The sequence below is a fragment of the Pituophis catenifer genome, unplaced genomic scaffold (assembly GCF_029215685.1).
Source record: "Pituophis catenifer annectens isolate HBS135680 unplaced genomic scaffold, rPitCat1.0.hap2 SCAF_12, whole genome shotgun sequence".
Taxonomy (NCBI): domain Eukaryota; kingdom Metazoa; phylum Chordata; class Lepidosauria; order Squamata; family Colubridae; genus Pituophis; species Pituophis catenifer.
Genome location: NW_027256892.1, coordinates 5,846,421 through 5,860,803, shown reverse-complemented (window position 1 = coordinate 5,860,803; position 14,383 = coordinate 5,846,421).

Genomic DNA, 14,383 nt, shown 5'->3' with positions numbered 1-14,383 from the left:
CAGGAACTTGATAAGATCTTGTTGGGGAAGGATGAGAAGGTATTATCCAAACTCTATCAATTCCTCTTAATGGACTGGATTGGAGAGGAGGTCATCAAGGACTCAATGATTGCCTGGGGGAGAAATTTGGGATACTCGATTGAACTTGAAAAATGGGAAGAAATCTGGGGGACAACCTTAAAATTAGCAATGTCAGTTTCCTATAAGGAAAATATATACAAAATGCTGTATAGATGGCATCTGCCCCTGGCTAGATTATCAAAGATGTTCCTGGCAACCTCTCCGGTTTGTTGGAAATGCAACGCCGCTATGGGAACTTACTTTCATAGTTGGTGGACCTGTCCCCGAGCAAAAGAATATTGGGCTAGAATTCAAAAATGGATTTTAGAAATCATAGGATGTAGAATAGATTTGAACCCAGAAACGTTTTTACTAGGCATGAAACCAGAGAACTTAAACAAATCTAATTGGTATCTCGCTCTCCACATCATCATTGCAGCCAGGATCTCGTTCGCGCAAGAATGGAAATCCAAAAATATCCCATCGGAGGCTACGTTAATTGCAAAGATCATGGACTGTGCAGAAGCAGACAAGCTTACTGGACTTTTGCGAGATAGACAAGAATCGGGGTTATATAGGAGCTGGGATAGATGGTATGCTTGGCTGCAAAAAAAGAAATCTTAAGAAGAATGAAAATATTAACCTTAATTTGAACGTGGGTAAATACTTCCAGGAGTACTGCATGACGATTGAGAATTTTTTTTCTGGTTAAACCTTCCTTTCTTTTAATGAGCTAGCTTAATGGAAGTTTGTACTTTCTCCAGGCGAAAATTGATACTTTAAAACTCTATATGTATTATATTACTCTCTGCAATTCTATCCATATTATTATATTTTTTTCTATATTTTTTAATAATTTTCAATAAAAAAAATTTTTTTTAAAAAAAAAGAAACTGATTTTGAACCCTCAGATCAGGAACATCTTTATGGCAAGAACAAACATTCCTGAAATTATGCAAGAACAAAATTGAATTAAAAGATAGTGGAAGGAGACCATTGAGCAAAGAATAACATTAAAGGAGGATATGCTGGTCACTCTTATACTACTTGGAGGACCCTGAATAGGTTGAGACTTGGAGTGCCTAAATGTAAAACCAATATGCTCAAGTGGAGACTCTTAGTGGATAACAACATGCTATGTGAATGTGAAGAGACACAGAGCCCTGCCCATCTGCTGGTATGTCAGCTACTACCAGAAACATGTGCTGATAATGACTTATTTTTGCCAATGACAAAGTCAAGAAGGTGGCGTCATTCTGGCACAATCTAGACACAGAAGAAGAAAAAGGAATCTTGAACAGCACTTTAAAAAGCTGCACACTGACAAAATTTCCATTTGTCAATGACAAAAGGTCACATTGCTTGGATCTGCACATATACTACCGCAATATATCTTTGATATTTTATTTATTTATATATTAAATTTATATGTCACCCATCTCATTGTTGCAGCAACTATGGGCAGTTCTTGGGAAAAACATGATGTTACAAAAGCCAACACCAGCTAAAATCTATTTAGCGTATGGCAAATACATGGACTTAATAGTAGTTCAGATGTTAATGTCCAGGGTGGGTGAATTCAGAGTATGATGGAGCTGACCGTCAAAAGGCTGAGAACATTTTCTTGATGGTAATTGAGTGCTTTTTCACCCTTGGGGCTTTAGAAGGCCCATTTTGTTTACCCATTGCCATGTATTTAGAGAGCCAGGAATTCTACAAAGATGTCTGACTGCCAACTGACTGCCTGACTGTCGTTAACTGCCAATTCTTCAATGTAGTCTAGCTGCCAATTGTTGCTAGTCGTTTGGTTCACACTACCATGCTATCCAGGGTACACCATGAGGAGGCGAACTAGCATCACACCCCACCAGCTAAAAAATTGACAGCTATGAAGGAAAGATCTATTATCTACTATCTGCAGAAAAGCTGCAGCCCCATTGAATGATGTAAATCCCCATGTGATTTTTTTGGCATCTCTTTCCTTCTGATTCCAAAGTGATGCACAGCACTACTATCCAGTAAGACCCCCATTTTTTTTACAAAGAAATTTGAACTAAAGCAGCAGTCAACAAAGATAATAAATATATTTTAGGAAATGCTTTAGAAGCATTTATCCTTTAGGGCTTGTGTCACTCCTACTGATTAATTTATTTAAAACATATACGCTGCCTTTTGAAATGTTCCCCAGGGTTACTTACAACACTTGAATTATCAAAGAGGAGGACAAAATAAAAGATAGATTTGCATATTATTTGTGTATGTTTCTTTATCAATACAAGTTCAAATTTTATAAAGTTTGCTATGTCTTCTTTTTTAAAGAAGGTATAGAATGAAGGAAGGAAGGAAGGAAGGAAGGAAGGAAGGAAGGAAGGAAGGAAGGAAGGAAGGAAGGAAAGAAGGAAGGAAGGAAAGAAGGAAGGAAGGAAAAAATCCAATGCATTAAAAAAAAATATTCTTTTGTATTAGATTGAAGTGTGTGTGTGTGTGTGTGTGTGTGTGTGTGTGTGTGTGTGTGTGTAATAGAAGGAAATTTCCATATCACTTTAAAAAGCCACACAATAATATTCCTCACATTTTGAATAAAACTTATCTTTGCTGGTTGTATTGAGCTCTTGTTAATAAGTTGTAACATTGAAGTTGTTATTCAAATGAGGGGAAAAGAAGAAGAGACAAGACTTTTCAGGAGCAATTACTTCATGACATGTCAGTGTTAATTTATGAACGGCTGCGACCAAACACTCCAGAATAATCAGCTTAGTTGTTGCCCAAGTAATACATTCAATTCTGACTGATTCATATTTTGCTTCAGAGAATAACTGCTGAATAATCTGCTCTTATGCTAATATTTTGCCTGTTTCAATAGCATGATATCCAACCTCAGCTTTCAGGGACCACCTGAAGTTGTGAAAATAAGTTGTTGGCCTTAATGAAGACAACATGCCACTCTTTGCAGGAAAAGATAATTTAGGGATTTACCAAATGGGGAGCCAGGAAAAGTGAATGTGAAACCCAGAGATGTGTTTTTCATTGCTGTTGTGATCACTCATTTGTAAAGCTTCGGAATAATGTCTGGTTAAATACAAAGACAGTTTCCCAAGCCATATTTGATCCCTGGGAAATTCCTGATAGAATCTTTATATTCTCCTCACCTGCACCAACACCACCCCTTCATTTTAAAGATGATCCTGTCAAGATTGCACCAAGCCCAGTGGTGAGATTTAGCCAGTTTGCACCGGTTCGCCCGAACCGGTAGCTAACCATGCCCGGCCACGCCCCTTGCCCCTCCCAGCCACTCGCCTCAGATGAGGCTGATATGTAATGCCTTTTCTCTTACCGCGCGGCCCTCCCAATCAGCATTTCCCTAAATGAGAAAGCTGGCCGGGGTCAGTCCTAGCTTTGCTATCCATCGTAGCTAGGAATCTCAGATAAAGCCGAGAATGAATGTTTCTGTTTCAGCCAATCTGGGCACTAGCTAGGCAGGTGGCCTGCAAACTCCACGGTCTTCCGAAGAGCCCTGCCGAAGTTTCTCTCGCTAAGGCACCAGGACTCCTGATAACGGGATGGGGTCCTTTGGGCACTTAGTTTGGCTACCTATTAGCTCCTGCCCCACCCTCTGCCTCAGCGAGTGGCGCGCAAAAGTTCAGCCGGGCTCCTCGAGAGACGGAGTTTGCAGGAGGCTGATCTAGGGGCTGGTTGTAGCATAAACGTTCATTCTGGGCTTTGAGACTCCTAGCTGCAATGGGCTGCAAAGCTAGGTTTGTCCCTCTGATCCAGCAGCTGGAAAAGGAGGCGGAGAGAAACAGTATGCATGGGTCAGAGTGGGAAAGAAATGCAAACTTCAGCCTCCTGGTGCGGTGCGGGGCTTTGGGCAAAGGCTGGAGGGAAGGGCCTCTGACTCATTCGCGCTCTCTCCCTCCCCAGTCTAGATTGACGCAGGTAGAAGCTCACATTGCCCTTTCCAAGCCTGCTGTCGGTGAAGCTGGGTGCTGGTGAGGGCTGGCTTTTTGTTTAGCTTTGTCCGGCTGTCGGGGGGGGGGAAAATGGACAGGGGCCTGGGGAGGAAGCCATGCTCCCCTGCAGCTGGACAAAGCTAGGCAAAAAGTCAGCTCTCACCGGCACCCAGCTTCTCCGACAGCAGGCTTGCAAAAGGCAATGTGGCTCCGCCTGCAATCAAGCTAGAGTGGGGAGGGGGAACATGAGCAAGCACTGAGGAGACCGCGGGAGGAGGGAAGCCAGGCAAAGGGAGAGTGAGGGCATCCGCAGCATCCTGTAGCACATCCACTTTCCCTCAGCCCCCCCTTCTTTCGGAGGGCTCCGATCAGCTCCCCACCTCTCTTCTCAACTCATTAGCCAGCCTGCCAGCAGGAGGTGAGTTGGTGGGCTTTATTGCGTTCCAGGCATTTCCCACCCGAACGGCACACCACATTTGCAATGGGGGGAGGTGTTTGGGGAAGGCAGCGGGGGAATTTTCTAAGCCTAAAGCAGAGAGGGAAGGAGGGTGGGAGAGAGATATCCAATGCAACCTGTGTGTGTGTGAGAGAGAGAGAGAGAGGGAGAGGGAGAGGGAGAGGGAGAGAGATGTGGCTTCTTGAGGGTGCATTTTGGAGAAGTGTCACAAAAAATGCTAAAAGAGATAGGGTCCCAATGAGTGTCTTAGCCAGTGGTGGGTCCTAATGGTAACCCCTCCAAGACCGAGTGGCTGTGGCTTCTGGCGTCCCGGTATAGTCAGCTAGTACCATCACTGACAATAGGGGATGAAATCTTGCTCCCCACAGAGAGGGCCCGCAACTTGGGTGTCCTCCTGGATTCACGGTTATCTTTAGAAGATCATTTGACAGCCGTGGCCAGGGGTGCCTTTTATCAGGTTCGCCTGATCCGCCAGTTGCATCCCTTTCTGGATTGGGACGCCTTGCACACGGTCACTCATGCCCTAGTTACCTCCCATATGGACTACTGTAATGCTCTCTACATGGGGCTCCCCTTGAAAAGCACCCGGAGGCTCCAACTGGTCCAGAACGTAGCCGCGCGGGTGATTATGGGCGCAGCTCGTTACGCCCATGTAACACCTCTCCTGCGCGAGCTGCACTGGCTCCCGGTGGTCTTCCGGGTGCGATTCAAGGTGTTAGTTATCACCTTTAAAGCGCTCCATGGCTTAGGACCTGGGTACCTACGAGACCATCTTTTGCCACCAATAGCCTCCCACCAACCAGTTCGTTCTCACAGGGAGGGACTATTCAGGGTACTGTCAGTCAAATTATGTTGACTGGCGACTCCCAGGGGGAGGGCCTTCTCTGTGGGGGCTCCAACCCTTTGGAATGAACTGCCCCCGGAGATACGGAATATCCCTGATCTCCGTGCTTTCCGCCGTGCCCTCAAGACCCTGATGTTCCAACAGGCAGGGCTAAACATACGAACATGTGAATGATTTTAAATGTTATCTAATTCTGGGTTTTATTTGATTGACCAAACTAAGTAATAATTTTAATTAGCAATTTTATGATGTTTGTGTGTCTATATTTTTCTTGACTGTACACCGCCTTGAGTCCTACGGGAGAAAGGCAGTATAGAAATATAATAAATAAAATAAATAAATAAATAAATAAATAATGGTATTACCACTGGTTCACTTCGTGCACTCGCTTTGCGCGCAATCTCCCCGAAGCTATTTAGCTTAGGAATAATAGAATAACAAAGTTATTTAAAGGGACTTTGGAGGTCTTCTAGTCCAGGGGCCCCCCAACTCCCAAATTCTGGGAGTTGAAGTCCACAAGTCTTAAAGCTGCCAAGTTTGAAGACCTCTGTTCTAGTCCAACCCCCTGTTCAGGCAGGAAAACTGAGGATGCCAAATCTGAATGGAGGGCCTGGGAAAGGTGTCAGAATAATACTTAGAAGGGACTTTGGAGGGGACCCTATACCAGGGGGAGAGCTTTCTCTGTGGGGGCACCTACCCTTTGGAATCAACTGCCCCCAACCTCCGCTCTTTCCGTCGCAACCTGAAAAAGTGGCTGTTTTGTTTGGCTGGCCTGAACTGATGGGGTTTTAATTTTTAACTTGTTAGTCTTAATTGCACTTTTAACTGTTAAATTATGAGATTTGGATTTAATTTCTTTTTAACTTTTTCATTAGATGTTTTTTACTGTTGTGAGCTGCCCTGAGTCCGGCTGGAGATAGGGCGGCATATAAATCTCAATAAATAAATAAATAAATAAATAAATAAATAAATAAATAAATAAATTTCAGAGAAATGGCTGTCCAGTTTCTTCTTGAAAACTTGCAGCGTTGGAGTGCCCAGAACTTCTGAAGACAAGCAGTTCCATTGGTTAATTGTTCTCACTGTCAGGAAATTTCTCCTTAGTTTTAGGTTGCTTCTCTCTTTGTTCAGTTTCCATCCATTGCTTCTTGTTTTGCCTTCTGCTCCTTTGGAAAATACATTGCCCCCACTTCTTTCTGGCAGCCCCTTAAAAGCCTGTTGCCTATCACACTCTTGGGCAAAACATGTGAGCTGTTTCCTCCTTTCAGTGGCCCATGAAAGTACATCTATAGTATGTAGATGCAGATAATAGTGAACAACATTTTACAGAACTATAGATACGTTGAGGCCGGGGGTGACAAGGAGTGGCTGAGAGGGGAGGGGCTGGGCAAAGTGCCCCTTGACATGAGTGATGTTGAGTTGGCCACACCCACCCAATCACATGACCACCTGGCCACGCCCACCCAATCACATGATCACCAAGCCACACCCACCAAGCCACGCCCACAGAACTAGTTGTTAAAAAATTTGAATCCCACCACTGACCAAGCCCTGATCGAGGGTCTCAGCTATAGTGCTAAAGAGGAGGAAATTTAGAAGTTTGCTTTCTGCTACTTTGTAATTAAAAAGAAATTTGAAAAAATAATCTAATAAAGCTTTAAGAAATTAAATAATTAAAGTTAATGCAACTGATAAGGCAACCCCAGAATAAAGGCTGAAAAGAGAAGTGTTGCTATAATTAGCAGAGTCATATGATGCGTGGTTTTGTGTAAGATCTAAAGCACATCAGAAGGCTTTTCAGACTGTATTCACCCTAATAAATACCAAAATACATGAATAGACAAGCAAGCAAGGTCTATATAAATGGTCTGGTGGAGCAGTGATTAAAATGCAGTCTGGAATTTGATCCTGATGGGGCTCAAGGTTGATTCAGCCTTCCATCCTTCTGAGGTAAGTAATATGAGGACCCAGATTGTTGGGGGCAATAAATTGACTCTGTAAACTGCTTAGAGAGGGCTGTAAAATGCTATGAAATGGTATATAAGTCTACGTAGGTACTATTGCTATTGCTACTTCAATTTCCCTCAAATTTATATTAAACTGGTGATTTTGTAATCAGAGATTATTCCCCGAAATATAGTACGATGTCAAGAAGTCAGTGGTCTTCCTTTGAATCTGATTTCATTACGTTAGGGAGACACTGTATTCACTGTAATGACTTTATTCTAGAACATCTTTATTCTAGAGCACCTCTGCCTTCATAATACTGTTGTCAACCACAACACAATAGTTGGGAATGTCTTTCCTTCTTCCTGACATTGCCACATTCAGAACAAAGTCAGTTTGCCATGATGCATCTTAAGCACCATCTACCCATGTTAAATATCGCTTTATAGAAATTGCTGAGTGATAAGATGTTATAGTCCCTTGTTAAAAATAAAATGCATCTAAGAAGATGATAAATTGAACAATACACTGGCTTTAGAGTCCAAAACTGCCTTTGGAGTGTAGACTGGTGCCAAGCAATTATTACACAGCTCGGTCATTCTTATTCAATGATGCTTCTCATTTTTTATTTCGTCTCTTTCAAAAGACGATACTTCTCTCTCTGGAATCTTCCTCATGGATGAAGTTAATGTGTTACTCACCAGTCTTTGAGCTAGCAGAAAATTATATCAGCATAAAACTTGCTACTCCCCACTGATGATTTCTACCCGCACATTTCCAGCAAAGAGTGTTATTTTTGTTCTGTGGGGGTGGTTGTTGAAGTGATAAAGTGTGTGTTGTGATGTTGAGATTCCATTGGTTACATGCTTACCTGTAGCAATGTGACATGCATATAAAAAAGAAGAACTAAAGCTGTGACAGATGTCTCTGGATAATGTCCTTATGACATCAAGGACAGGAATTGATGGATTCTCCTGGCTTTGTTTCCCTCCTTTTCTAACAAATGTCACCACCTGATGGAAAAATGTTACCTTATTGTTTTCTTTAATGTAGGCAGGATCAGGTCTTGGGATAAGAGGCGAGTTTTGGCAATTGGGTAAACTGGCAGGTTTAACCACCTCTCAAAACATGCTCTAATTTTATGTAGATCCATTCAAAAGAATTCTCATTATGAACCAAGATTTTATTTATTTATTGTTTTATTTATTTATTTATTTATTTATTTATTTATTTATTTATTTATTTATTTATTTATTTATTGGTTTGATTTATATGCCGCCCTTTTCTGGAGACTCAGGGCGGCTTACAATGTGTTAAGCAATAGCCTTCATACTTGTTCTGTCCCTGTACCACGCACACACCCAACCAGCCAGCCGAGGGTTAAATAAACTCTTCAAACACTCAACGTCAGTGATAAGGAACTTGGCAGCAACTCCGTGGCTGCCTGCCAAGAACTTTTACTCCGATAACACAGACAAAAATACACACACTTTGAATAGTCCAGTTTGTAATTAAATCCACAGCAAATAGGCGTTGTGTCCGAAGGTGCAAAGTGCATCGCCAGAGATTAGCTTTGTCCGTCACAGAGTCTGAATGGCCACCACACTCCCTTTTATAGCCTGTGGGGTGTGGTCCAGTGACTCAGCTTAATCTCTGGCACGCCTCCTTTTCTGCTGCACCCGCTTGTCTCTCCGATGCTGGCGTGGGTCCAACCACAATGTTTCTTCGTCACTATCCGACGGCTCGGAAACACCTGGCTCCTGGCCAATCTCTTCTCCTTTGGGAGACACCTGAGGCATTGCCAGAGAGGAGGGTCCTGGAGAGGGAGGCCTGGCCGTCTCCTCTCCTTCATGTTCGGAGCCTTCTTCCTCTGATAAGATAGGCTCGGAGGATGGAGCCACAACAATACTTTTGTATATAGCCTTCATACTTTTGTATATACCTGCTGGGTGAGCTTATCCGTGGATTTGGGGTGTGGTGCCATCTGTACGCTGATGACACTCAGATGTACATCTCCACCCCAGACCACCCCAATGATGCCCTTGAAGTGATGTCCTGGTGCCTGGAGGCCATGCGGGTCTGGATGGGGAGGAACACACTCCGACTCAACCCCTCCAAGACCTAGTGGCTGTGGCTGCCGGCGTCCCGATATAGCCAGCTGGTGCCATCGCTGGTTATTGGGGGCGAGTCATTGGCCCCCACGGAGAGGGCTCGTAACTTGGGCATCCTCCTGGATGCATGGCTGTCTTTAGAAGAGCATATGATGGCCGTGGCCAGGGAGGCTTTTTATCAGGTTCGCCTGATACGCCAGTTGCATCCTTTTCTGGATCGGGACTCCTTATGCACGGTCACTCACACCCTCGTCACCTCTCGCCTGGACTACTGCAATGCTCTCTACATGGGGCTCCCCTTGAGGAGCACCCGGAGGCTCCAACTGGTCCAGAATGCAGCTGCACAGGTAATTATGGGGGCGACATGGCGCTCCCATGTAACACCTCTCCTGCGTGAGCTGCACTGGCTCCCGGTGGTCTTCCGGGTGCGCTTCAAGGTATTGGTTCTCATCTTTAAAGCGCTCCATGGCTTAGGGCCTGGGTATTTACGAGACCACCTTTTGCCACTGATAACCTCCCACCAGCCAATGCGCTCCCACAGAGAGGGTCTCCTCAGGGTGCCATCGGTCAAGCAATGTCGACTGACGACCCCCAGGGGGAGAGCCTTCTCTGTGGGGGCACCCGCCCTCTGGAATGAGCTACCCCCAGGAATACGACTGATCCCGGACCTCCGTACTTTCCGCCGAGCTTTGAAGACTCTCTTATTTCAGCAAGCAGGGCTGGCTTAAAATTTTAATGGGTTATTTTATGGGTAAAGGGTTTTAAAATTTGGGGAAGCCAAACTGATCTAATTCTGTTTTAATTTATTTTAATTTTTATATTGTATGCATTTTAATCTTGGCTGTTCACCACCCTGAGTCCTTCGGGAGAAGGGCGGTATACAAATTTAATAAATCTAATCTAATCTAATCTAATCTAATCTAATCTAATCTAATCTAATCTAATCTAATCTAATCTAATCTAATCTTCATTTCAACTTGTCATTAGAGTAGGAGGGGAATGTGTTGACTATGAATGGTTTAGTTTGGAGAAATGAAAGTTCTGCAGTTCCACGGAAGCTTGTGAAAATCTGGACAATTTTTAAGGTCATATCAACAGTTGTGAAGAAGGCAGGTGGTTCCTATAATAAAGGGAACTTGTTTACATGGTCTATGTGGAAGCCTATATGGAGGTTGGGCTGAAAAAATCCATTGTTTAATACTGTGAACTGGTGCCTTAGAAATTCAGAGTTAGATTTACCTTGTCATTACCATGTTATGTATTCAATAAACAATAAGCTTTTCAGAATTGAAATGATCCTGGACTTTTATTTGGATACTGAAGCTGGATGTTGACGCCTTCATCTACTTCATTGCATGGAAGAAACTGCCTAGGAACAAGAGGGGAAAGGATGTTTATACACCAGCCGTAGGCAGTAGAGGTAGGCAGTAGATGTTGTGTTGATCCTGTCACCAGGGGATCATCTAACTGTGTTCTTGAGTGTGTCAGTATAAAGAGAGAAAACTATAATTCTTTCAGCTAAATATCATAAGGTTGCCTGAAGTATGGACTGAGGATCAGAGGAAGAGAACATCATAAAGATACAGAAGAAAGAAGAGATTACAGCTGGACATGGTACATGAAAGTAAGAAAAGCTTTTCAAATTCAGTGTATCATGCATTGAAGAAATGGCAAATCATATTCCCCACCCCCTGACAGTTTTGATCTTCTTCTTCAACCTGCTTATTATCAAATTGGAATTGATAATGTAGTTCCAATACATCTCATTTGACTTTATTTTTTAAAAATATTCGTTTAATGGAAAATAAATAAATAAATGGAAAACTGGCTTTTTGCAACATAGAGTGCTTGCCTCTGGCGTCGACTTTATTGATGAGGGCTGTGCAGCACTTTCTGTATGTGTGTGTGTGTGTGTGTGTGTGTGTTTGAGAGAGAGAGAGAGAGAGGGAGAGAGGGAGGGAGGGAGGGAGGGAGGGAGGGAGGGAGGGAGAGGGGGAGAGAGAGAGCATTTCAGAATGCAGTGAAATATAAATGCAGCAACTCCTTTCAAATAGTATGTAGAAGAGGAACACTCCCAAAAGTTGCGAAGTGGGGTCAGGATAAAATCTCCCTTTTGTTTCATTCAGAGTCAGACAGACATATATTTAATTGACTTTTTTTTGCTACATTAAACATTGAAATTTGATGTTGATGTTTGGGGGAGTCTGTGAATTATGGCACACATTTTTGAAGGCCACGTATGGCTTTTGGGTTATCAGGAGAAAGCTTCTATGTTGTAAAACTCAATGGCTCTTGTAGGTTAAAGAGAAAAGCAGGATTTAAAATAAATAAATAAACACAATGGCATGGGCTGTTCATTAATAGCATAATTAGCATAAACTAATGCAGACTGGAGGGGAAATGAATAAACAGAAGTTATTCTAACATTTAGGTGTAGGTGGTCGTGTTTCAGAGTTATAGGTCTTTCTATCCAGAAAATATTTGTTGAAAGAAACATCAGGTTCTTGTCACCTTATTCTCTATCAATTCCCCCTTCCTGCTTCTGTTTTTGCCAGAGGAGAACAAGCTTTTGTTTCAACCTTTTCATGATCTCAGTTACAATTCACACGTTAAATGAAATCATGGCAAGTCAATGATAGGAAGAAACGCAGTTGTTCTGCAACCAGAAAGTTGATTGAATGGGAAGGAAACATCAAAAATGTCATCTACAATTTCATCGTCACTAATTGAAATGACCTATAATTATCTTCCGCAGGAATAGATCAACCAATGAGAAATTCCTTTTATTTTCTTCTGCGCCCCTCTTTTCCAAATGATACTTAACCTTTTGCTAAGTGAGCAAAAAACGTCAAGTGGCATGACTTCTTTTCAAAAAGGTGAAGAGATAAAAATGGCAGAAAGGCCTGATATGTTTTGTTGGTTTATTCCCTTTATTTATTTCCATTCTCTATTCAAATGTTTGTGTGCATGATTGCTCAATGGGATTAGGAAAGGTAGGGTGATCTGAATGGCCTACTTCAATATCTCACATAGGAGGCTACATGTAAAGAGCTGGATAGATGCAAGCTGATAGCTTTTTGTTACGATGGTTCCATTCTTCATAAAATTCCTTTATTCCAACCACAGTGGTGCCTTTATTCAGTACCAACATGAAGGTTGGTACTTCAACTACATGTTGAAACACTCTACATGTTTCTGGCTGGTATAACTGGTACAGTGAGACAATCAAAGAGAATAAGGATGGAAGGAAAGGCTTGATCAGACCTCCTATATCTTATGTGATGCTGTAGCAGATTGGAGAAGACATAGTATGTCGCCTCTAATTGACCTTCCATTTTTTGCCTTATCATGCAATTATCAGTACTCAGCAGAGGACATCAGTATGTCTGCTCTCTTGCAGCATGAGATAGGAAGTTTATATTTGGATTTTGGCCAAACCTTCTGAAGTGTAGTACAAGTTGTATGTGATAAAATGTCATATTTTTTTAAAAAAATCATATATAATCCCTGGCACATCTTAGGAAGGTTGCTATATACTTTTAGGATTAATGGAGAAATAGTTAGGAAAAAAGTCATAGAAGATTATTTCAATACATGATCACAACAGCGAGATTATACGCACAGAGATGGAAAGATTCAACACTACTGATTATGGAGAAATGGTTGATGAAGTTGACAGAATTTGCTGAAATGGATAAATTAATTTCCTTGATTAGAAAAAAAAAATATTTATTGGCAACTGCAAATCTCCTATGATCCATTTGCATAAAAGTGAAAAAAAATGAGATGGTTTTGATGATTAGACAAGACAGTTTATAGAAAGTGGAGTAATATGATGTAACTTTAGAGAAAGAAGTTAAAATATATTGTACTTATAACTTCTGTAAAGAACATTGAAACCACTTTTTAATATTTGATTTCTTCCTACTTTTCTTTAACCTTTTTCCTTTTCTTTGCACCTTTTGCTTTTTCTCCAATTTCTTTTTTTTTCCTTTCTATTAGTTTATGGTAGCTTCTTGTTTAAAAGTTTTAATAAAAATGTGTGTGTCTGTGTCTGTGCTGAATATAAACATTAGACTCCATCTTTATTTTTCCATAACTATCTTCCACAATCTTCAACAGTATAACTTTTTGCAATATATTACCTGGCTCAAAGTAGTCACCTATTCTGAGTGACAAGTAGCCTGTTTTCCATATGAAACATCTGCTGTGATTGATGAGAAAAGTATACACCTGTAAAATTACCCTGCCTGTTGTACTTTCATTCATTACAAAATTCTGCAGCCCTTTCGATCAAGCAAAATGCACTAAAATGAAACAGCAGTTGTCTCTTCTGTCTGTCTACATTATCTCTGGTAAGTGGCTTTTCATAAGGATTGGAAGACTTGACACCTGTGTATTTCTGTTCAAAATGTAAACTGGAATATAAAACAAAATTAGCTTTCTGAGGCAGAGTGAGGATAGAATCGGTCTAGTTTAATTTCAATCTGCTTCAGTTGAATTATTCATGTCAAGTATTTTTTTTTTTTTTTTGCATGTTACAATCACCAATGCTGCTACATATCAGAATACTTCACTGGTTCAGGACCTATGGTTTTTATCCAGCTTCAATGTGCACTTTACATGGAGGAAATTATAAATGGATAACATGTTTATACCCAAATGGAGAGAATTTCATTGACATCCATTAGAACATGAGCAGCTTGATAGTTTCAGTGTTTTATTATGGAACATCCCCATAAGAATGTAAAAAACCTACTATAAATCAATAATTAGTGCTGCCTAAACCACCTATCACCTGTTCTGAAAATCCACCATCATTCTGCTGACAATTTGATCTTTATTTCCATTAGCAGCATTGGCATCCTCTGTTTCTTGCATCTTCCGCCAAGCAAAATAAATTATAGGGAGTGTAAATGGCAACCAATCTCTTAATTTTGTCAATATCTTTCAAAATGCCAATTAGACTATTCATTTTTTTAATTGCATCTTTCAGAGGACTACCATCACTGAC